The sequence below is a fragment of the Heloderma suspectum genome, chromosome 2 (genome assembly GCF_057233095.1).
Source record: "Heloderma suspectum isolate Gila_16-S chromosome 2, 16-S_ref, whole genome shotgun sequence".
Lineage (NCBI taxonomy): Eukaryota > Metazoa > Chordata > Lepidosauria > Squamata > Helodermatidae > Heloderma > Heloderma suspectum.
Genome location: NC_139459.1, coordinates 259,150,481 through 259,175,789, shown reverse-complemented (window position 1 = coordinate 259,175,789; position 25,309 = coordinate 259,150,481). Strand labels below are relative to the sequence as shown.

At 44.6% G+C, this 25,309-nt stretch overlaps 1 protein-coding gene and 1 long non-coding RNA gene across 7 annotated transcripts in view; one reads left to right on the top strand and one right to left on the bottom strand.

The window, feature by feature from the left end:
• The window catches only part of JADE2 (jade family PHD finger 2), a 217,891-nt gene extending 209,821 nt beyond the window's left edge, over positions 1-8,070 (bottom strand). For 2 of the 6 annotated variants that reach the window (XM_084838944.1, XM_084838949.1), the window contains exon 1: positions 6,194-7,211. The gene's annotated coding sequence lies outside the window, so the exon portion shown is untranslated. The other 4 variants (XM_084838945.1, XM_084838947.1, XM_084838948.1 and 1 more) reach the window with 4 other exon arrangements.
• The window catches only part of LOC146354452 (uncharacterized), a 32,765-nt gene continuing 12,670 nt past the window's right edge, over positions 5,215-25,309 (top strand). The window contains exon 1 of the long non-coding RNA XR_014788399.1: positions 5,215-5,283. This is a non-coding gene — a long non-coding RNA (uncharacterized LOC146354452). The remainder of the gene's footprint in view (positions 5,284-25,309) is intronic.

Here is a 25,309-nt window from a genome sequence, read left to right as displayed (position 1 = left end):
CATTAGGTGGCCAAAATATTGGAGCTTCAGTGCTAACTGGGACTGGCTGTAAGAACTACAAGCTGCCAGTCCATCAACAACCACACTGGCTGCCACTCAATTTCTGAGCACAATTCAAAGTGCTGGTGTTGACCTTTAAAATACTAATTGGCTTGGAAATGGGGTATATGAAGGGCTGCCTCCTCCCACACGAGCCTCCCCAATAATTTAGATTTCTCATCATCTGAGGCCCTTCTTCAAGTCCCCCTGTCTTCTGAAGCTGACTGGAGAGAGGGCCTTTTCAGCTGTGGCACCCTACATTTGGAATAGCCTTCTCAGAGAGGCTTGCCAAATCTGGCACCAAACGTGATTCCAGTATCAGGTGTAGACCTTTTTATTAGCCCAGGTCTTCTGGCATATTAGCTACTGGTTTTAATATGGTGGCTTTTACTGCGCTCTGCTGGTTTTTGCTGTTTTGTATTTTGGTGCTCTGTGTAATATTTTGTACGATTGTTATTTACATTTTTATCATTTGGGGATTTGTTTTATGATCTTGTAAGCTGACCTGAGAGTTTGCTGGTTGAAGGGCAGGATATAAATCTTTAAACAAATTAAAAGAATCACAGGATGAAAATGTCATTTTGAAAAGAATGAACTGATTGGCCATTTTTAGAGATCACTGAACAACCCATATTCCCTCCCCCCGCCCATGACTCATATAGCTTCCATCTGAAATCACTTCGTCTTTGCTATCCAGCGAGCAGCTACTCGTGAAACTACTGCACATTTTTACCTGCAGAACTTCAGCAAAAATTGTAAGATACATCAAAGGCACATTTGCTTTTACTGAAAGGTTAACTAACATTGTGTGCCATGATCTACATGTTCCTGGGGGGGGGGGGTATTTGCTTTAGCCATGCTCACTATATTAGTTCCCGGAGCAACTTCTAATCTCTTTGACATTTAAAACAAAACTCTGTCCTGTTCACTTTGTCTGCTTTGCACTCTTGCCTGCTAGGAGGAATTTTTGCTTATTACTCATATGTATGACTCTACTTTCCCTTTCTGACTCTTCCATTTTTTTTAACCCTTTGATTAACCAGCGAGATGTCAATACATGCTAGTTAAAATTAAAGGTATTAATCTAGATATGGGGAGGAGAGATGGGCACCACCAACACAGTGATGCCTAAACAAATAAAGAGGAATTAAGAAAGCCACCTACTGGATTAACCCCCCTCCATACAGCAGGGGTGGGCAGAGGGAAGATCTGGATCTACTGGCAGCTCTGAGCGATTTGCGGTAGCGGCAAGGGTTTCTGACTCCCAATTGTTTAACAATAGCTGCAACAAAATGACCCCCTTGCCCTAAATTACATGTTGAAATAAAGAAAGTTTGGGGATAACCAGGAGTGGGGGTTTGTGTGGAACGCCTGTGAGCTATGTACAGTTCTGATACTCAAAACACATTCCTAGGCTCAGAATTATTTAATTCTAGTCTTTTGCACTAGGCTCCAATTCGTGGATCTTTGGATTCTAGTAAATAAGAAAGTAGATCCCACAGGCCTCAAGGCTGCCCAACACTGCTGTACAGAATTCAAAAGTTCCATGTTAAAAGATGGTAAGTAACCAGAAGAGGAGGGTGGATATTCCATACCATGGCTTTGGATTGCTACATTAATTAACAAATCTGCAGCTTGACAACTATTCAGCAATCAGCTTTCAATGCAAGTTGCTAACTGCACTAATAGCAAACGGAGCAAAATGAAGTTCTGTTACCTGTCTACAACTTTTAACTGAACTCACATAAGTCATCTATCCCTACAGATTTAACTCAAGAGTAGTAACCTTAGCAGTATGTTTGTGGTCTTCACAGTATTTGTACACTATTGTCCAAAACTAGTCCACATCTAGACAAAAATCAGAAATAGCTCCCCTATATGGATTGTATCCAGTGTTAGTCCTACTTCGAATGGACCCACTAAAATTAATGGGACTTAAGTTGAACTAATATTGGATACAACCCAGTGCGTAAAATGCAATCTAAGTGCTGCTTACAGTAGACCCATTCATTTCAATGGGTCTACTCTACATAGGACTTATGTTGCATTTTACCCATTGGATCTGACAGCTATCCTTGGAGCATAATCCTATGCAGGTATAAACAGAAAGAAGTCCTACAATTCCCAGCATTCCCCAGCTGGCTGGGGAATGCTGGGAGTTGTACAACTTCTTTCTGTCTAAACCTGCGCAGGATTCCGCCCTTACTCATACTTCTGTCTTCAGTTTCCACAATTTCTCACCTTCTGTTTTCAAAAGTACTTTCATTTCTGTTCTCATTTAAACAAGGATTATATGTAAAATCAAAAAGGTAATGAAAAGTATGGGCTACTACAAAAGGAGCACCTGCAGCTCCATTCACAGAGCCAGATGTGCCTGGTTACTACTTTCTTCACTCATTTTAAATTCACACACACGCAAAGGCAAACATAGCCAGGCTTTCACTGGGAAACAGAGCAGAAGTTGAAGAATCCTGAAGCAGCCCATACAGCCTACGATGACCAGAGTCAAAAGAGGCCTGTATCTTCAATAATTATGTAGACAAGGCAATTTCACCAGGTGTAGCTTTTGGGCTGTCCTGGCCAAAATTCCATCCTCTACATAACATTAAAACATGTGCTCACCCTAATGTAGACAATTCTAGCTACTCTAGAGCAGAGTTAGCCAACCTGGCACCATTCAGATGTTTTAGACTACAAATCTCATAATCCCTCACTATTGGTCATGCTGACTGGGATATATGGGAGGTGTTGTTTAAAACATCTGGAGAGTACCAGGTTGCCTACCCCTGCTCTAGAGTACGCCCCCAGTAGTAACAACCATCGGAAAAATTTGAGTAAATCAGCCTCTATAAACAAGAGATAAGTTTACCTTCCTATTCTGTTTCAGCAGCCTTGACTGTCAAAAACCCCAGTTGAATTTTCCTATGGAAAAGCAAACTTACTAGTTTTCATTCAGTCACAAATATTATTTAACTTCAGTGGCCAGCAGCTATTTAAAGTTCAAATGTAGTTCTTAATGCCAAGATTGTTTAACTCCAATGAGAAGCTGAGTGAACTGCTGTCCTATCAGGAACCAAAGCCTCATTTGCAAAGATCTGTCAGTTATTGTTTTGAATCAGCTTTACCAGTTGGGGGAATAATCAATTACCTTTTTGCAAACAGCATGCTGTTGTTGCTGTGCATAAGGATCCCAGCACTGAGGAATCTATACAGCTGAATCTGAAATGCAGTTGCTTTTTAAAATGATCAGCTGCATTTACACCTCCCCAAACACAAACTTCAAATATAATTTTCTGAGAGGGGTTCGTGACAGATAGAAAAGGCAATCAGATTTAAATTTAATGAAATATCTTATTTATATCCCGGAGAGACAGCTAGGAGGCCTCCAACAGTTTGCCAAGCCATTTAAAGAAATCAACCTTCTGAAGATTTTTCATTAAAAAATAAAAATAAAATGCTCATACACAAACAAGGACAGAGGATGGAACAGTTGCTTTTATTAATTAACCCTTACAAGATGAGGGGGAAATGAGCAAGATAAACTCAAAAATGAAGGTGACAGTTGGGAAAATCAAGGATTATGGAATATGACAGATGTGACATGAGAAAAAAAAGAGGATGCCCAAGAGCTAGAGGAGTCTAACAGGTGAGAAACCAGAAACCAGCAGGGAGAAACTGACTGCCTTGGGATGCTAGGGGCAGTTTAACCAACACTTAACACGTGCATTTCTGTTGACACATGGGTTTCTGGCCAATATCGCAGAACGCACAAAGCCGTCTTAGAGATCATATTTGCTACTTCAGGTATTCATAATCCCGCAAAAGGAGGCATCAATGTATCAACGGGTGACAGACAAAAAGTAAATAAATCAAGGCACTTGGTTATGGACAGGAAGGATCAAAGTGGGTGTGAGCAGGTTCTTGTGGAGACTACTGAGGCTGGGGAACATGGGTACCTAAGCATCAATGAGGGCCGAGAAAACTGTTGAGAACTAGAAGCAGGTTCTACAGAAAAGACAGGGCCAGGGAAAGAGCCCTAGTATGCCAGCAATGGAAAGAAAGGAAAGGTATCAAAAGGATGTATGAATAACTCACTGAGACAAGAAAACAACTTGGGGGTGGAGGTATGGCCGCAAATGAAAGACAGAATAACAGCAGCAGGGAAGGAAGATCCCAGTGAAGCACAGAGGGTGCTTGGGTAATAACAAAATGCAGACATGCAGCATGTCAAAGAAGAGACAAGACACTGATGTTGGGTAGGAGTTGTGAAAATCAGTAGCTGCTACAAGATTCACATGTAAAAGGAAGTTGAGCCTAAGAGTTTGGGAAACAGAGAACAGAAGGAAGCAGTGAAAAGAACAGTTACCAAGAGATATGTTGGATGGGAAGGGATTGGGTTTTTTTTTAAGAGGTGATAATATTCTTAAAAGACTATTCAACAAGGACTAATCTGATTCCCTTGGGAAACACAAAACCGAAAATGTGTTTGGGATGAGAGGGTGCGATGCCTGTGAGCATCTTCTAGATCCCAAATTAATTCCAACCCATTTTTATTTCATTTTCACTATAATGAAAGCTGGTAAGGGTGAAGTGTATCTTCCCCCCACCCCCAGCGTAAGGGCAGCCGGCCAAAAGGGAAAGACGGAAAAGGTGTTCAGCATCTGTGGATAGGTGACACCTGTGGCAGAAAAGAAGGTACGAACGAGGAGAGACGCAGGGGCTTACTCTGAGCCAGCCAGGACTTAAGGCTTAGACCAAAGCATAATCAGGAGAGACAGGCCCTTTGGCTTCAGCGTGTGGAAAGTACCTTATCCTCACCACCATGTAAACCACGGTCAGCCCACACATTGGGGGGGGGGGGGGCGCTTCCACAGCAGAACCTGCCAGGCAGGCGTAAGCCTCGGAAGCAGCACTTCCTCGAGGAGACAAGGGCTGTATGAGAAGCAGCTACTGGGGCGGGAGGCAGAGAGCGAGAGAAGGATGGCTGCAGAAGAGACGAACAGCAGAGCAGAGATGACGAGCGGCTTTGAGCAGGCATGCCTATCACGGCGCAAAGCCTGTAAGGGAATGCAGGCAAGGCGGCAGGCGAGCAGGGTGGAAGAGAACGCCTCCGAAAGGGGAGGAAAGCGGAGTTTGCGTATCCGCGGGCGAGCGGGAGGGGGCGGAGGGATTCAGCGGCAGAGATGGAAGAGGAGATGAGACGCCCCCGGAGGAGCCCGTTGGGAGCCGGGAGAGTTTGAGAAGGTAAACAACAGCCACGCCCCCTACAGTCCTTATCCCCACCGCGCAGCTCAACTGCAGCCGTTGCCTGTACATTTCCATTCCCAAATCTCTCCATGCCCCCCAACGGCGTGACTCTCGCCCTTCCTCCCCCGCCGCCAGCCAGGCTATGGCAGAGCGCGGCTGCAAAAGCCATCAGCGCCCCAGAAAAGCCCGTGCCATTTAAAGCCCAGCGGGGCTCTCCCACCCTCGCCGAGAAGGACGGCGCTTCTTCCTCCGCTGCCTCTGCCTCCTGGGCGCATTGTTGATGTCTGTTGCAGGAGCTGGCAGGGACCCCACAACCCCAGCACGTGAGAGGAGCCGATCATGTGGGAGCACCAGCTTCAAGGCATGCAAAGGCTCCAAAACGTGCTGCGTATCAACAAAAATGAAACTCGTGTCTCCAATTGCCGCGCGATCCCCTTTTCAACAGACTTGACACACGCTACATAATGCCCCCCCCCCCGACCACACACACGCTTTTCGCCCTCTAACTCTCCGGGGTCCATATCATTCTCGACCCCTCCTTTTTTTTTACCCCCGAATATCTTTTCCCCCTCCCCCCGATAAACTGTGTTTAGTCCCCTCTCCAACCCACCCCCTTTCTTTGAGACCTTTCGGGGTTAGTTCTGCCGCAGTCATTAATTCGGGGAAACGTTTCCCGAGGCTCCCGATCCTTTAAAAAGTTGTTTACATTGCTGCCGCCTCCCTTTTAAAACATGACTGACCAACATGCGCAATCCACGGCTAAAAACGCTGCACGCTTCTCTCCCCCCACCCCTTCCTCCTTTGCAGGCAGCACAGCCAGGGAGCAGTAAAACAAATGCGGGGAGGGTGGGGGAGAGAAATCAAGAGAAGCTGCACACAAAAATGGAGCAATTCTCCACCCTTTTACCTTGGGCTGGGAAAGAGCGTCCTCCAAGAGTTGAGAATGTCCCTCGGGTTACAAGAGAGGTGTGGGGAGAGATGCTCCAGCAACGTAACCGCTCCTGGAATCTCCCTTTGCAAAGATTAATCCGGTACCATTGCGGAGGGGAAGAACCATCCCCCCCTTCGCAGGATCCGAAGATGATACCCTCCTTTTAGGAGTAGATACAAAGTAACTCCATGGATGCAAAAACAACCCCCCCCCAAATTGCTTCCAGCTGAGATGGCCGCTCTGTGCAAAATCCAGCGAGCCCCTGCGTGCGTGTTTCTGTTTCTTTTTTAAATCCAGACTTCTTTTCCGATCTCTTTGCAATTGCCCGAAATTCTGCGACTGGCCTTTTTTTTTTTCTTTCCCTTTTCCCCTGCTGGCGAAGAGACTTCTTCAAAGGAGTGTATCAATTAGGGTGATGCTGGGGAGAGTTCGCCCCCCTTCTCCCCCGCCGCCTCGCCCCCCCCGTCCCTCAATTTCTTCTTTTCTTGCTTGTTGTTTCTTCCTGACGAGCAGCAGGTCCAGGTGCAGCTGCAGACGTGGGTCCCATCCCTGATTGTGTTCGGCATGTGTTGCCTCCCACCCCTCGCCCACCCCTCCCTCGCTTTCACCTCCCTCCGATGCGCTGAGTCCCCATCGCTTTTCTCTTGTGCCCTGGGCAGCTGGAAAGGGGTCGGGTTGCACACACGGACTCCGCTCTCCTTTTCTCTCTCTCTCCCTCTACAAGCCTGATCAGGTCACTTTCGCAATGATCTTCAGCCAGGCGCGCACACAACGGTGGCGGCAGTGTACACACACACACACACACACACACACACACACACACAGATCACAGAGCTGCAACACTTTCTTTGCTTCCTCCCCTTCTCCTATACACACTCCCCCGCCCCCCGCTTTCACCTCCTCGGAGCTATGCACAGGCGTACACTAGCCTGCTACTGCAACCTTACAAAAAATAAGCTTATACTTAACAAAATCTTTTGGCGCCATATTAATGACGTACTTCAAATTTGCCATTTCTTCCTGCGTCAAAAAGACGTTTCTTGCAAATAACAGATGAGGTGCAAGGCGGAGAGGGAGGGGGGAGAACCCAACATAAAATAAAGACAAAACCCACCCTTCGGCGGGAGGAAGGAAGAGACCCTCGCGGCGAAAATTGCGCGTGGGGAGGACCGGGGCGGCGGGGGGGGGGTTGTTTGTGGTGCTTGCTTGAACCAGAAGCGCACGAGGTGGCCGCGGGGCGGGAGGCAGAGGGCAAAGTGGCCGGGCAAAGCGAGATCCCCGCAAAATCGCTCTCCTGTGGATCGCAAAGTTAGGGGGCTGCCTCTGTGGTGAAAAGCGTAGCCTTTGAAATGCTACCACTTTGGGGGGAAGAAAGACAAACGCTTCGAATTCAAATCGTTCTCCAGATCGTTCCTAGCCGGGAGCAAGCTGGCGGTCAGCACTTGCTCCTTTTGAGTAGCGATGCCAAGAGGGAGGAGAGGCGGAGGGTAGTCGGGGTGGAACAGGACTTTTTTTTTTCTTTTTCCTTTCACATTTTGTCCCATTCAGCCGGTTTGTTTCGATCCGGGCCGACAGGGCTCGCGCGCGCGCTCTTATCTTTTTTTCTCTCCCCCCCCCTTCCCCCCCCAATCAACGGCTTCTCGGAAGCAAAGAGAGAAAGAACTTTGCACAGTTTACACAGGAAGAAGAGGAGCCAGGTCCGCCCTCCTGTAGTTCTCGTCTTGACCTTGTGATGCACAAACAATACACTTCAATCCGTTGCTGGAAGGGTGTTTGTTGCTGTTGCTCTCGCCCGTCTGTTTTCTGTGGTGGCAGCAGCAGCAGCAGCCGAGAGCTGCTCCAACATCCAGTTGGCCACACCCACCGCTGCCTGCTTCAGGCGGCCACCTACTTCTGGGAGAAGAGCAGTTATTTCACGCAGGCAAAAATTAAAGGGGGGGAGCAGAGGGCCGCCTGCCTGATCGACTCTGGGCCATTCAACCCATTGGCCTCTCCTGGGTGCATCCTTCAGCCCACACTACGCTCACTTGCTACTGTATTGGCTTTCTGTAATCCTCGGCCCGGGCCCTGTAGATTTAATTCTGAATGCTATGTATGTCCATAAGAATAACTTTCTAGAGAGCTGCTGCTTTGGTTCAAGAGTTGCCACGACTTCCTAAGGGCCTTTACAGATCATGGACACTTCTGCAATGAACGTGTAGATGATCTTCAGATGCGGGGGAGAGCCAGACATCTTTCTCCCAGCATCAAGCTGTTGTTGGGACGATACTGCTTTTCCCTATGGCTTAAATTGCAATGTGGTGGGGAAAATGTAATCCTCCTACTTTCCCCGCCAAACATCAGCTAGAACCAGTGTTGCAGTTCAGATTGCTTACAGCCCGGGTTCTCTTTAGTCAGGGGTGGGGAACCTCAGGCCCAGGAGCCAAATCCAGCCCTCCTGAGAAACTGCCACTCTAGGGTTCCCCAGATCACCCCTGGCCACACACCCTTTCCCCCAACCATCAATCATTTGGTGTTTTCCTGGTTTCTGTGCAGTTTTCCCCATTCTAAAAGGTTGAAATGCCTCTCCTCAGGCATAGTTACTGGCTGTAAAGGCTTTAAGCTGCAATATCCTGGTATTTTTTGTATTTTGGCAACACCTCTTTTGCCCTGCCCACCACTGGAATGTGCCCTCCCCCCCCCAGACCTTCTCCAAATTGAATTCAGCCCTGGGGCTGAAAGAAGCCCCCACCCCCTGACCTTAGCCATAAACTCACTGACTTGGCCATATCAGCCTTTTCTCTCATTTGTAAGATGGGAACATTACTGTGAGGACGAAGCAGATAAAGATGTTAAAGCACAGTCAAATAACTGAACCACCCAGAGAGCTTCAGCTATGGGGTTGTATAGAAATGTAATTAATAAATGAATAAATAAATATAAATCTGTATCAGAGTTTACATTATCTCTATTTGCAAACTTAGTTCAGATGTTGGATTTTCCTTCCCAAGCAATTGCTATTGTGCCACAAGGCCATACCTCACGCTAAAGAGACACATCTCAGCTGCTAGAGGTACTTCTGTCATGTATTGGAACTGTACATTCAAACTATTTTGGGACTCCTGAGAATGGCTGCATGACTCAGCCGAGAGCGATCATTTTAAGCCAAGGGGGACAACTCTCCCAATGGCCTTTTTTTAAAATCCCAGAGTTATCATGCACCCCAGAGCAATTATACTAAAAAAAAAGTGATCATCACAACGTACTGTTTTTCCACAGGGAACAAGTGGATGACGCGGAGGGTGTCATTGTATCATTCAAATTGTGTGTGATATTTTACACTTACATTTAAACACTTTAGTAACATTATTGTATGCTTTTTGATCATTGTGCATTTCTTGGGCGGGGTATCCTGTTTGGAATTTCAAAAAATAACCCGTTTCAGATCACTGTTGCGTTCATTAAACTAGCTTTCCCTAACCTGGTACCCTCCAGATGTTTTGAACGATACCTCCCAGCATTCCTGATCATTGGCCATGCTGGGGCTGATGGGAGTTGAAGTCCAAAACATCTGGAGGGCACCAGGTTGGGGAAGGCTGTATTAAATCAAGGTGCTTCTAATTTAGAGATTACTGACTAACACAGGTATATTGGATAAGATAGACTCAGGTAAATTGTGGATGTACTGTACAACCAATAAGGTTATTAGGAGGCATTATACACAGATTTATAGATAGTTTGGTAGACTGATGGGTCACTTGCTGAACTTGCTTCCAGATCTGTCCCAGGTTGCCCCAGATTTCAGCACATGCAACTGGGCTAGCAGAAATGGACTCCCCTGCCCCCTCCTCCCCAAAGCAGCTCTTCCAGCCCCCTGAAAATACCTCACAGAGGGTCAGGGGACCCTGCTAAATGGGGTGCAGGGCAGAGGGGATCTCCCCAAATTGGGTAGAGACACCTTCCATGAGCAGAACTCTTCTCTTCCATGAAAGGCAGGCCCTGAATCCGTTTTAGCATATGTTTTAGGTGTCCGTTGGACTCTAGAAGCCCTAATCATAAACGTGGTTTGCTCTGTGTGTGGCCTATGAAATACGTAAAATATCAAAGTGCAGTGAGTTACCATGATCCTGATTAGGTCATGACAGAGGGAAGGATTGGATGGACAAACTAGTGTAGCTGCTGCACATCTTTTGCACAGAAATACAGGAGGATGAGCCCCATCGAGAGCATCTGTGTTAAAATAAATGGAGCAAACAATAAAAACAACCTGGTGAAAATAAATGGAGCAAAGAATAAAAAGAACCTGGTGGTCGGAGTCTACTACCAGTCACCCAATCAAGGAGAAGACAAGGATGAAACTTTTGAAAAGCAAATAGCCAATGTTTCAAGGAAGCATAATATAGTAGTAATGGGGGACTTCAATTTCCCTGATATTTGCTGGGAGACAAATTCTGCAAAACATGGCCCCTCCAGGAAATTCCTGACTTGTGTGGCGGATAACTTCCTCCAATAGAAAGTAGAGGAAGGAACTAAAGGATTGGCTATCCTTGACTTGATCCTAACCAACAGAGATGACTTAGTGGATAAAGTAGCAGTTACAGGAACTCTGGGGGAAAGCGACCATGTTGTACTTGAGTTCTTGGTTCTAAGAGAAGCAAAAGCTGAGTACAGTCAAACGCGTACCCTGGATTTTAATAGTTGATTTTAATAAACTCTCAGAACAATGATAAGTAAGGTCCCATGGCAAGCGACTCTTAACAAGAAAAGGAGTCCAAGATGGGTGGGAGCTTTTAAGAAAGGAAATTCTCACGGCACAATTACAAACAATTCCAACAAGAAGAAAAGGTGGAAGACAACAGAAGAAGCCAATGTGGCTTCACAAAAAGCTTAGAGATGACCTGAAAACTAAAAAGGACACATATAGGAAGTGGAAAGAAGGCCAGGCAACAAAGGAAGAGTACAGGCAGGTAGCACAGAATTGCAGGGATGGCGTCAGGAAGGCTAAAGCTGAGAACGAGCTGAGGTTAGCGAGGGATGCTAAAAGCAACAAAAAGTTTTTCTTCATGCATAGTAAAAGGCGGAGGAAAGAAATGGTTGTTCAGCTATTAAATAAGGATGGCAAAACGATAACAGATGACAAAGAAAAGCAGAAGTGCTCAGTTCCTACTTTGGCTCAGTCTTCTCCCAAAAGAGGGTCTATGACCCCCCTGGCAAAGGTGAAGTACAGGCTGAAGGGGCAGGATTGCAGCTTGAGTTCGATAGGCATATGGTCAAGGAACACCTAATTACTTTGAATGAGTTCAAATCTTCAGGGCCAGATGAACTGCATCCTAGAGTAATAAAGGAACTGGCAGAAGAAGTCTCAGAACCACTGTCTATTCTCTTTGAGAAATCATGGAGGACAGGGAAAGTGCCAGATGACTGGAGGAGGGCTAATGTTGTCCCTATCTTCAAAAAGGGTAAAAAGGAGGAACCTGGGAACTACAGTCTGATATCAATCCCTGGGAAAATTCTGGAGCAGATGATAAAGCAATCCATCTGGAAGCACCTTGAAAACAATGCAGTGATTACTTGAAGCCAACATAGATTTGTCAAGAACAAATCCTGCCAGACAAATCTGATCTCATTTTTTGATCAAGTCACCTCCCTTGTAGACTGTGGGAATGCTGTGGACATAATATACCTCGACTTCAGCAAAGCTTTCGACAAAGTGCCCCATGATATCCTGATGAGCAAACTAGCTCAAAGTGGGCTAGATGAAACAACGATCCGGTGGATCCACAGTTGGCTACAGAATCGGACTCAAAGAGTGCTTATCAATGGGACCTTCTCCAACTGGGGAGAGGTAACGAGTGGGGTACCGCAGGGCTCAGTCCTGGGCCCAGTGCTCTTCAACATTTGTATTAATGACTTGGAGGAGGAGGTGCAAGGAATGCTAATCAGATTTGCAGATGACACAAAATTGGGTGGGATAGCGAATACTTTGGAAGACAGACACAAAATTCAAAGTGATCTTGATAGACTGGAGCGCTGGGCAGAAAACAACAGAATGACATTTAATAGAGATAAATGCCAAGTTCTGCACCTAGGAAAAAGAAACCAAATGCACAGTTACAAGATGGGGGATACGTGGCTCAACAGCACTACGAGCGAGAAGGATCTTGGAATTGTTGTCGATCACAAGCTGAATATGAGCCAACAATGTGATGTGGCTGCAAAAAAGGCCAGTGCTCTTTTGGGCTGCATTAATAGAAGCATAGCTTCCAAATCCCGGGAACTACTACTCAGCACTGGTTAGGCCTCATGTGGAATACTGTGTCCAGTTCTGGGCACCACACTTTAAGAAGGATGCAGACAAGCTGGAGACGGTTCAGAGGAGGGCTTTGAACAAAACCTTATGAAGAGAGACTGAAAGTACTGGGCATGTTTAGCCTTGAGAAGAGAAGACCGAGGGGAGATATGATAGCACTCTTCAAGTACTTGAAAGGTTATCACAGAGGAGAAGGCCAGGATCTCTTCTCCATCATCCCAGAGTGCAGGACACGGAATCATGGGCTCAAGTGACAGGAAGCCAGATTCCGGAAAAACGTCTTGCCTTTTAGAGCAATACGAGAATGGAACCAATGACCTAGGGAGGTGGTGGGCTCTCCCACACTAGAGGCATTCATGATGAGGCTGGACAGCCATCTGTCAGGGATGCTCTGACTTGGATTCCTGCATTGAGCAGTGGGTTGGACTTGGTGGTCTTGTAGGCCCCTTCCAACCCTACTATTCTATGATTCTATGTGCTTTGCATACTCCAAGAACAAATGAAAGAGCAGAATTATTTTCTACATCTTACTCTATCTCCCCTTCTTTCTTGAGCCAACTGGGGTCGTATGTACTAAGGCCAAAGATTTTATTACTCACACAATTCCTGTAACCATCACATGCCCTGCACAGCCTAATGTGAAATGTTACAGACCTCTCATTCCCCCATTCCATGTTGCGACTCTGAACATGCAGACAATGTGACTTCACCATCAAGTCATTTTTTTTCTCCCCTATCCCCCACCCACCCACTTTTTATAACATCTTGCCTAATGAGAGATCTGGAGATTTCGAAAGCGTGCACTTTTTTCTCTAATGTGGGGTGGGGTGGGGAATTGGAGTGGATAGTCCTATGATGTGGTGGCATGCAGTTGAAGCCACTAGTGAATTTGTCCCCATGTCCCCATCAGCTTCCTCAAGATGGTTCAATAATGTGGGTGGAGTGTGATAGTGGTGCTGCAAGCTTTACTGGGGTTCCCTAAGGGGCTTGCGTACCCCGAAAGGGCAGAATGCTGTGCACTTAACAGTTTTGCAAGCAAGAAATAGAATCTCTGCAGATTAAGCCTGCTCTATTTTTCTTTCATCTTCATTTCCTAAAACCGTACTCCTGCTTGCATTTGCTTATCTACAAAAGAGAGAAAAAGGGGAATGTAGCCTTTGCAGGATGAAGACACAATTGGAATTAACAGATGTTTTGTAACAAAGAGCTGAGCTTTTATTAGGTTTTATACGATCTTAAATCAGTAACTAAAGATGGCTTTCTAAAAGAACAACAAGATTTTTACTTACTTTTTCCATAAATATATATCAGACAGAGACTGCTGAAGGCTTGAACAGGTGCTGCTCACACTTTTGACTCTTTGCATTTAATCATTCTAAAAAAAAATTTCCTGAAAATTATAATACACAACTGTATTGAAAACAGAATACATAAAAATGTATTATAAATTGCCTCACAACAATTACTTGCAATAAACCTTGTTAGCGGGATATAAAAGGCACTAAACACCTCAACATAGAGAAATGTCAGGAGACAGGAAAATGCATTAAACTGCAGCAGCTTTCACACTAAGGCTCTGAAACATACCCAGATAACACCTGTGTAACATAGTACCACAGATGTTAACTGGATTGCTATACATTCTGCTCATAGTTTACTGTTAGGGCAAGAATCAGGAAGTGAAGTCATATCCTCCAGGAGGAGAGAGGGAAAATAGGAACCGAAAGCTGACTGCAGTGGTCAGTACCGCCAAGAGGTACTGACAGGATAGGGTAGTATATTTCACCTTTGTTCAGGACCCATGGATAGTTTCAGAAGACCCGTATACATATGTACCTGCCCAGACCCTTAGGACATCTTTAAAGGCCCTCCTCTGGATGCCCCTGCCGAATGAAGTTAGAGAGAGGGCCTTCTCAGTTGTGACACCCTGTTTATAGAATGCTTTCATCAAGAAAGCTCAAATGGTTCCCACACTGTTATCTTTTCGGCACCAGGCAAAAACACTTCTCAGCATTTTAGAATTTTTTTTGTACTTGTTATTTTTAACCTGTTTTTCACTTGTTTTAGTTTTTGAGCCACCCCAAGACTTTTTTTAATAAGGCAATATATAAACAATATATATTGAACAGGATGGGGACAGGAAAGCCCTATGACTGCTTACTACACTCCCTACTACTTCCTACCTAGATCCTTCTTGCCTCCATGTATTATGAATACTTGCTCTGCCTGGATTCTAGCCTGCTTCTTCCTACAACCCACTCTTAATCCCCCATTACCTTGTACTCCCCACAACTTCCACTCAGTTGCCAGGCTTAGACTTCAGATTCTGAGCTTTACCTTTGTGCTGATTTGCCTTTGGGCCTCAGATTCAGAATAAAGTTACCAATTGGGCCTTGATCCTGCCAAGAGTGTTTTCTCCTATTTTGTAAGCAGAGGCTCTGCACATTTAATAGCTGCATAACAGGCAGGAATCAATAGGCAAAGCTTGTCCTTGATATGCAGGGATGTGGAAAGCTTCTGTTGCTACCTGCTTGTTATGCATCTATGTTATTATAAGTACAGGGCTTCTGTCCATTAAAAGGTGCTGCCCCAACTCCTTAAGAGTTACATTAAAAGAAACTAAGAGATGCAGTGGTGGGAGAAAAGGTGGCTTAGAGCTTCATGCACATATTAAAGAAAATGTAAATGCTTGTCAATAGCCATAAGCACTGTTTTTTGTTGCTGTTTTAACTTGCAGCATTCCCTGAAACTCTGCAGGTCATCACTATAAGAGTTGATTTACTTATTAAAAGAACTTCCTGCTGGCATAAAATACTTTCCTCATTGTCATTCCCTCTGTTCATTACCCACAGTCCCTTTTTCCACTTAGACCCAAAATAGGCTTTTGTTGAGACAAAAAATCTTAGAAGAATGAGGAAATGACTTAACGTTTCTACCACCTAACCAAAGAACACTAAAGAAAAGGCAGCCATACTAAAGTATATAAAAAAATTGACTGTAGAATAGTTTATAACAGAGATTAATAGTCCCTCCATTATTAGGCTGTCATTTAACAATTACATTTTCATCTTTCTTTTGCAAGAATGGATCTTCATAACCATAACACTGATCTCTATCAAACTTATCCAAAAGTTCAAGATCCCTTTATCTCCTACTACTTCAGCATGACCCATTGTTTCAGTTTAAAATGCAAAACATTTATATGTAGACCTCATTCCCAAAATTTTGTGCCAATTCGAACTACATAGAGGTCATCCTGGAGGTCTACAAATGTTAAGTCATTGTCAGAGCTCAGATTCTGCATTAAAAAGAGTGCTGTTTCCAAAGACATAATGAGCCAGTTCACATGATCACTGCAGGCCACTGTGGTTTATTGAAGCCAGCTGCCATTTTGAATATGCAACCCATGGGTTGTTCTAGGGTTATCCAAGGGTTGTTTAACCCTTGCATGACCCACACCACCCAGATTTGCACAATGTGATAAGCCATGGCGTATGCCTGCCATGACTTACATATTCAAAATGGCGGCCAGCATGCACCACAACCCACCGTGGCTTAAATAAACTACAGTGGGCTGTGGTAATCGTGCAAACCTGGTCATTGGGGCCTATGGGCAAAAGGTCAGTCAGACAGACAGACAGACATATAGAAATAAATACCCAGAAGGTATTGATGTTATTTTGCCGCAAAAACAACAAAGAGTCTTGTAACACCTTACACTTGGAGAACAAGGGTTACATTACACAAGGGGACTTCTGCTCACCCAAGAAGATGTTACTTTTTTCTCTTCTCCCATGGAAACCCCACCTCTGAATCTATCCCAGAGGGGCCCCCAACCCTCCAGAGTAGAATTAGGGAGGCATGGGGGGTGAGGGTGAGAAACTATTCTACTAATGGATGCTGTTCCATCCACAGAAGCCACTAGTTGGATACAACCCTAACACGTTTATTACAGTATTGTATTATTTATTTTATTTAGCGTATGGCACACATTGCCAGGGAGTCTACAATGTTTTAACACGGTAGATATTCTGGCGCCGGTAGTTGCTAGTCTTTGTTGCACTGATGCACCGTTGTAGGTATTGTAGACACTGAGGTCAGGGAGGATGTGAAATGCAGAAAGTACAGACAGTGATAATTACATGGCCATTCACAAAAACAGATGGCCGTTCACAGTGGCCATTCACAAAAACAGTTGGTGGGAACACAGACATCCTGGCATTAGTAATTTGGGGAAATCTTAAACAGGGCTTTTGGCTGTGACTGGATATATTTACATCTGTTAGAGAGGATCTACTTGTGCTTGTAACAGTTTTCTTCAGCACCATAGAACATTGTGTTTTACAGTTTACTGTTTTTACTTATCTACCATTTTAAGAAGGAATTTCTTGCTTCAGTTGTTTTATTTGAATATATTAGAGAGGAATTTTCAAGAAAGAAAGAAAGAAAGAAAGAAAGAAAGAAAGAAAGAAAGATAGATTGTGTAAAACCTAACTTTACAGGGCTGTACTGGTCAATATGACTCCACTGGACCTAAAATGACCAGAGGATGTCGTATAAAGAGGTTGTCATCATCCATTCCTTCTTACCGCCACCATATTCCTGCTGTTGCTCTGGCTCTCAAGCAGGAACCTGCTCCTTCCCATGCAGAAACGTCATTCACTAGCCAAGTACCTGTGATGCATAGGATGCTGCCTTGTACTGAACCAGAGCTTTGCCCCGTCTAGCTCAGTATACTCTACAATGGTTGGTAGTAACTCCCTAGGATTTCAGAGAAGAGTCTTTCTCAGACCTGCCTCGATAAGCCAGGGATGGAACCTGGGACCTTTCGAAAGCACAGCATGGGCTCTATTGAGCTACACCACCCTCTCAAGACACTGCTGCACTCATACAGCACCAAATCAGGTCAAGCCACAGGATGTTTGTCATAATCGGAGGAGAGGAAATTTCTGTGGAATCCAATATGAGCTGTACTAAGTGCAGGTATAGAACTGATGGCCTCATGGCCTCACCCTGATTTTGCTGCAAGAGTCCCTCCTCCAGAAGGCTTTATCATAGGTTTCCTTCCATCAGGGCCAACCTGACAGCTACTTAGCATATAGTTATATTCTGGACATGATGCTCAGCTCTGAGCTAGCTGCCTGAGACGCTCTAGCTTCTGGCTCAGCTCAGGCACCAACCTCTTCTATTTATTTATTACATTTGTAATTAATCGTTGTTGTTGTTCAGTCGCTACGTCGTGTCCGACTCTTCATGACCCCATGGACCATAGCATGCCAGGCCTTCCTGTCCTCCGCTCTCTCCCAGAGTGTGCTCAAGTTCATATTCATTGCATCGGTGATGCTGTCTAGCCATCTCATCCTCTGCCGTCCCTTTCTCCTTTTGCCTTCAATCTTTCCCAGCATCAGGGTCTTTTCCAGTGAATTTTCTCTCCGCATTAGGTGGCCAAAATATTTGAGCGTCAGCTTCAGTATCTGTCCTTCCAATGAGCAGTCAGAGTTGATTTCCTTTAGGATTGACTGATTTGACCTCCTTGCAGTCCAGGGGACTCATAAGGGACTTCTCTAGCACCACAGTTTGAAAGCATCAATTCTTCGGCGCTCAGCCTTCCTTATAGTCCAGCTCTCACAGCCATACGTTGCTACTGGGAAAACCATAGCTTTGATTATACGAACCTCCCTCAAAAGAGCCCAAGCTGTTTTAGCCTCTCAATAGTCCACTAAAGAAGGTTAGGTTGAAAGTGTGTGATTTTTCCATAGCCACAGGTACGACAGACTTGACCGCTGAGTACTTTCCCACATGTAAACCCACATCCAAACTTCCCACATCTAAACCCAGTGCTCTAGCCACTACATTGTACAGTCTACCCACTACAAGAGTACAGAACCTCTTTCAGCCAAGGGCCAAATTCCATTTCAGAGAAGCTCTTGGAGGCCACATTCCAGTGATGGGCAGGGCCAAAAAAAACCAAATACCATCACACTTTAGCTTAATGGTCTTCCTGCCAGTAACTAAGCCTTAGGAGAGGCATTTCTACTTTTTAGAATGGGAAAAACTGCACAAAACCTAAGAAACCACCAAATGGGTGTGGCCTCCTGAGAATCACCAAAGAGCCAGATTTGGTCGCAGGGTCTGAGGTACTGCAGCCCTACACTACACCGTAACAATCCTGTCCCGCTTGACACCAGGACAGGTTACCTTGACTGCTTCTGCTGAAGACTTATGATGGTACAGTATTAAATTGATTATATTGATAATAAAACGTTACAAGTGTCGAGTACAGAGAATCCTACCACAGTAGTGAGATTTCCACAGCTTGATCCTGCAGCCTCTCCCCCGCCCCCCTGTTCTGTGATACATAGGAAATGTTACATGCATTAAGGCAGCATAAATCCAACATTTTGTATGGATTTCCTTCAGATGCTCAGTGTATAAAGCACTTAGTCAATTTCCACAGCATTTCTCCTGGGATGGCGAAGAAAATGTCAGTTCTAAAGCTTCTAGTTCCCAAGGGGAAATTTTACAAAAATGCAAGTGCGTAATTTATTGCATGTTGGGATGGAGCAGTTATCTATTTAATAAAGAAAAGTATACCATGAGCAACAAATTGCTAGAACAGACATTTGTTTTCTATGAGTACTGCATTTTAGGGGAATTTAATTTAGCTTAGAAGTGCCATTAAATATATGTATTGTAAATTGCAGTTACATAAAGTGATCTATGTATCAGGTAATACCACTTGAATAATCTCCTGTTGCACTATCATACCAATAAAAAAATAGACATTGTACTAGAGATTTTCTAAGTGAAAAACCATTATCATGTCTTAACAATGTCATTCCAGCGATTCTGTTTTTATTACCACAGATATTAGCCTTAGTAAATATCATGGAATGGGGTTGTCCACAAGCCCGGAGATAACCATATAAGACAGTATAAGAGTTTCATAGATGATGTGTTCCATAATATACTCACTTGAAACATGGGTTGCAGTCAGTATATTTCAGAGTTGCAGAGGCCACTCAAAATGCCCTCTGCACTGGAAACAGAGCCCTATGAGGAGAGACTGAAAGAACTGGGCATATTTAGCCTTGAGAAGAGGAGACTGAGGGGAGATATGATAGCACTCTTCAAGTACTTGAAAGGCTGTCACAGAGAGGAAGGCCAGGATCTCTTCTCCATCATGCCAGAGCGCAGGACATGGAATCATGGGCTCAAGTGACAGGAAGCCAGATTCCAGCTGACCATCAGGAAAAACTTCCTGACTGTTAGAGCAACATGACAATGGAACCAATTCCCTAGGGAGGTGGTGGGCTCTCCTACACTGGAAGCATTCAAGATGAGGCTGGACAGCCATCTCTCAGGGATGCTTTGACTTGGATTCCTGCACTGAGTAGGGGGTTGGACTCAATGGTCTTGCAGGCCTCTTCCAACTCTACTATTCTATGATTCTGTGATTCTATGACTATCAAAATAATGGCATCCCAGTTGGAACTTGGCTGCAAAATTTAATGCAAATTGGTCACCAAGGGCCTTTGATGGTTCCATCTGATCTCCTGATCGTACAGAGAGGAGGGTTTTTGCCACTTTAAAAAGCTTCAGTGGTTGACATTGTGCAGATGCAATGGGGGTGGAGAAGTAAGATTTCTTTGCCTCCATTATCGCCACCGAGTAAACCTTAAGGTGATGGAACTTGTGTTCGATCGAGCTTGTCACAAGTTTTTTTGTTACCTATGTTCCATTTCTTGACCCACCCTGCTTCATAGCCCTTGGCTGCTCAGAATACCAGGGTGCCGATAAGGATAACACTGGAGGCATTCAAGACAAGGCTGGACAGCCATCTGTCAGGGATGCTCTGACTTGGATTCCTGCATTGAGCAAGGGGTTGGACTCGATGGCCTTGTATGCCCCTTCCAATCCTACTATTCTATGAAAATCTGGTTGAACAAGAAGGTACAGTGAATTATGAGATTTTTATCCCTCAAGAGTAATTTGGCACTATGTTTATTGAAGGCAATACAGCAAACCTTCATAGAGGAATATCATAGGAGACTATACAAGGTCAATATATAGAAAAACAGGAGATTTTCAGTATTTCGAGATGTTCTGTATGCATTTTAATATAAGAATGGTTCACAAAACTCTGTGCATGCATTCTACTGTTCCCAGATGGTAAGCTCTACCGCTTCCCTTAGAAACAATAAAGACCTGCTCCAGAATCTCATTAAAGACTGTGGAAGCAAAATTATGCCCTATGGCAGGGGTGGGCAGCCCAGTGCCCTCCAGATGTTTTGGACTACAACTCCCATAATCCCTTACCATTGATCTTGCTGGCTAGAGCAGATAGGAGTTATAATTTAAAAAGTCTGGAGGGCAGACAGGTTGCCTGCCCTAATAGAAGCTGATTGAAAAAAATACATATTAATGTGAAATATGTTTCCAGATTTAATATAAAGCAGGTGGGGAACACATGACATCTGTGCCTGAAGAATCAAAGGTTTGGAAAACATTCCTGTAGCCATCCTAAAAAAATAGCATTGCCTTCTATTATCAGCACAGCCAATGGTGTGGGAGGGAGCTGATCCATATATCCAACAGGCTTTTGGGGGTTCCCTTTTTTTTGTGGTGAGTAGAGAAGCCTCTTGAGAATCCCCCAAAAAGAGGACAAAAAGAGGAGAATGACCTGCATAAAATTTGCATATGCTAATTTATGTATATCAATGCAGAGACTGTGACCAGGTGACCTGTGTCTGCTGTCTCAGTCTGCTGTCCAGGTTCTAACTGGTTATGGGCAACCGTTCTTATGGTACAATATTTTTAAACGGGAAAAGGACAGGATAGCCATTCAAATACAGCACGGTCCTCTGGCAGCTCTTCAAATGGAGTACTGTCCTCTGTAAAAGAGGGCACCTGGCCACCCTACAAGCAGGTCATCTGGCTCATTTGCCATAAGCTGCTTTTTGCAATCCTGCACACCTAAATCCCGTTGATTTCAATGCCAGTCTTTTTCTTCTTTTTTTTAAACTCCTTTATTTAATGAAACACAGGGTTGCAGCCTTAGTGTCCATGAGGTTGCTTTCTAGGAGCTGTATGTGGGATAAGGAAGTGCCCAAATAAGGACAGCGAGTGGAGCTTGGTTTTCTCTTTGGCAGCAATTAGGTATAACCCCAGAATGGTGGCAACACCAACTCGGGGAGGGCTGAGAGGCTCTTTCCCCCTCAATGCTGAGTGGGTGGGGAAATGTTCAGACAAATATAGCGAATTACAAAGGCAACCGGACATGTGAATGTGACAGGTACTTAGGCAAATAGATTGTTAACACCCAGACAGTCAGAGCTGATAAGCCTCTTCAGCCAACTGGGCGCTTCTTTATCCTGCTAAGGAAGAAGAAGAAAGACTTGGAGGCGACAGTAAGGACCTGAAAATAAGAGCAAAACCAGACTAGGTAAGCGCTGCCACATTGCTCCCAGGCCCCAGTCCACATCGACACTGACACCAAACAAAATGTGCAACAATCTGTCTGTCAGCTGCACTGAAACTGCTCCCTTGTGCTGGCGCTCTGTAAACATTCTTCTCTGCTTGTGTACCATGTGCCAGCAAGTGATGCCTTCTGTAGGCCAAGGCAGGATTCTCTGCATCCTTGTTAGTTGTTGCAATCAGGCATCCATTCAAGCACCAGGAAAGAAAAGTTGTGCTGCTCTCTGACGCTGTAGAAGCCAAGGACGAGAAAACACTTCCCTCAGTGTTATTACTGTGCTATTCCTGTTAAAGATTACAACATTTCATTTTTTTTAGTATAGTAAAAGAGAATTTCAGCAGTAGGAGCTTAGAATCATAGAATAGTAGGATTGGAAGGGGCCTACAAGGCCATCGAGTCCAACGCCCTGCTCAATGCAGGAATCCAAGTCAGAGCATCCCTGACAAATGGCTGTCCAGCCTCATCTTGAAGGCCTCCAGTGTGGGAGAGCCCACCACCTCTCCAGGTAATTGGTTCCATTGTCGTATTGCTCTTACAGTCAGGAAGTTTTTCCTGATGTTCAGACGGAATCTGGCTTCCTGTAACTTGAGCCCATTATTCCGTGTCCTGCACTCTGGGATGATCAAGAAGAGATCCTGGCCTTCCTCTCTGTGACAACCTTTCAAGTACTTGAAGAGCGCTATCCTATCTCCCCTCACTCTTCTCTTCTCAAGGCTAAACATGCCCAGTTCTTTCAGTCTCTCTTCATAGGGCTTTGTTTCCAGTCCCCTGATCATCTTTGTTGCCCTCCTCTGAACCCTCTCCAGTTTGTCTGCATCCTTCTTAAAGTATGGTGCCTAGAACTGGACACAGTACTCCAGATGAGGCCTAACCAGTGCTGAGTAGAGGGGAACTAGTACTTCCCGGGATTTGGAAGCTATGCTTCTATTAATGCAGCCCCAAATAGCATTTGCCTTTTTTGCAGCCACATCACATTGTTGGCTCATATTCAGCTTGTGATCGACAACAATTCCAAGATCCTTCTCGCTTGTAGTGCTGTTGAGCCACGTATCCCCCATCTTGTAACTGTGCATTTGGTTTCTTTTTCCTAGGTGCAGAACTTGGCATTTATCCCTATTAAATGTCATTCTGTTGTTTTCTGCCCAGCGCTCCAGTCTATCAAGATCACTTTGAATTTTGTTTCTGTCTTCCAAAGTATTAGCTATCCCGCCCAATTTTGTGTCATCTGCAAATTTTTTCAGCATTCCCTGCACCTCCTCCTCCAAGTCATTAATACAAACGTTGAAGAGCACTGGGCCCAGGACTGAGCCCTGTGGTACCCCACTCGTTACCTCTCCCCAGTTGGAGAAGGTCCCATTGATAAGCACGATCTGACTTCACCTATTCCAGAAGTTTTGGCTAGTTTCCTGAGTTGCATTAGCTTCCCATTGCGCTAGCAGTCATTCCCACTAGCACATGTTTAGTGTTGGTGGATTGCCAGCACTGGATACTACCCAAATATTTTTATTAGGATCAACCAAATAGGCACAAAACTGTGAGCAAGCTATCTGTAACATTTTGCTTGATCAAGAGATCTGGAGATTTTGAAAGCTTGTCCATAATGTTGTGCCTATTTGGTTGGTCCTAAGAAAGGTATGCCTGGGTTTTGGCATTTTTCATATGAACCAGCATGGCTTACTTTGTTTTATTTTTATTCCAGATATGTTTCTATTGGATATATATTTTAGGAGGTACTATGATGTCAGTTCCTTTAAAAAATACTCAAAATTGATGCCATTTGAAAACCATTGAGAATCCAGAATGTCTTTAATAACATTTAATAATGTAATTATATATCAGTTCAGATTATTTGTTCTATTTGACCTTGATTTTTTTTTTAAAATCCAGCTTCACATAGGAAAACACTCTTAAGGACTGGTGGCCCCATTCAGTTGTCATGGGATGGACAGGGCTACACTCTCATTCGTGATCAAGCTGCATTTACATGGAGGTACCACTGGTATGAGCATGCATCACCACATGCATACTGTAGAAGAAACTGCACCATGACAACAGCGCTTTTGTGAGCCACCGCCATCACAGAAATCAGAGCTGTCATGTGTACATGGCTGTCATGTGTACAGCACCCACATGGAGGCAGCAGTTCACAGAAATGGCACCTCCATGTAAATCAATCCTGTTTACTCCCAAGGCAAGCACATGGCGACGTCCATGATGTCCACAATACTGGGCCCTGGGACCATTTTCACAGATGGTGCTAAAAAGTTCTAGATCTATCTATCTATCTATGTATCTATCTATCAAAATAATATGTTTAAAACCCCCACCTTTCACCTTAAAAAGCCCTCATGACAGCTTACAAAACAAAAATACAATAAAAATGTAGAAACAAAATTGACAAACTTCAATAAAATAACAAGTAGATAAAACAGCAGATAAAAGCCGCAAAAGGATCTAAGCACTATTTAAGGCTTGGGAGAACAGGACAGACTGCATCCGGAGCCTAAAATATAATAAGAAAGGCTCCAGACAAACATATCTAGGGAGAGAGAGTTCTACAAAAAGGGTGCCACCACAGAAAAGGCCCTCTCTCCAGTAGCCACCCACATAACCTCGTAAACCAGGGGCTTTCAGAAAGGACCTCAGGAGATGATCTTAACTGACAAGAAGGATTATATGAGAGAAGGACGTTCTTTAGATATTATGCCACTTAGGTCTTTATAGGTCAAAACCAAACTGGAAGCCAGTGGAGATCATTTAAAACTAGAGTCATACTGGTTATCTGTCTGGCTGCCACATCTTGCACCAGTTTCAATTTTCCCTTTCCGTCACCAGCTGTGCTATATTGAGATATCGTGAATAAGGAGCAGAAGAGAATTAGACCCTATGCTAGGGCTGGCGGTATGGAGGCAAACGTAGTCAAGCTGGGAAGAAGGGAGCTACTCGATCTACCTGAAAAAGCAGCTCCTCAGACTACAGGTCCAGTCGCCTTCAGAAACTTTATAGGACCACCCCTATTTGGCCCCTTGATTCACATGACCACTGGTAGCTGCAATACAGTCCTCTGGCCATCTACAGTGGTCCTTGCTTTGAGACCCCCTGCATTCTGCCATGTACATGGCAGACTTGTACATGTTTGCTTGCAGGCTGATTTAAAGACAATCTGATTGAAGCCAAATGTGTGAAAACACCTCTAGAAACCTTAAAGCTGATACATGCTTTTCCAATAGTGTGTGAGTTCAAGGGTAAACTGCAGTGCCATCAATCAAGTAAGAAGGATGCACATGCTTTCTTCAGGACACTGTGTGTGCAGGGGTGGGGGGGT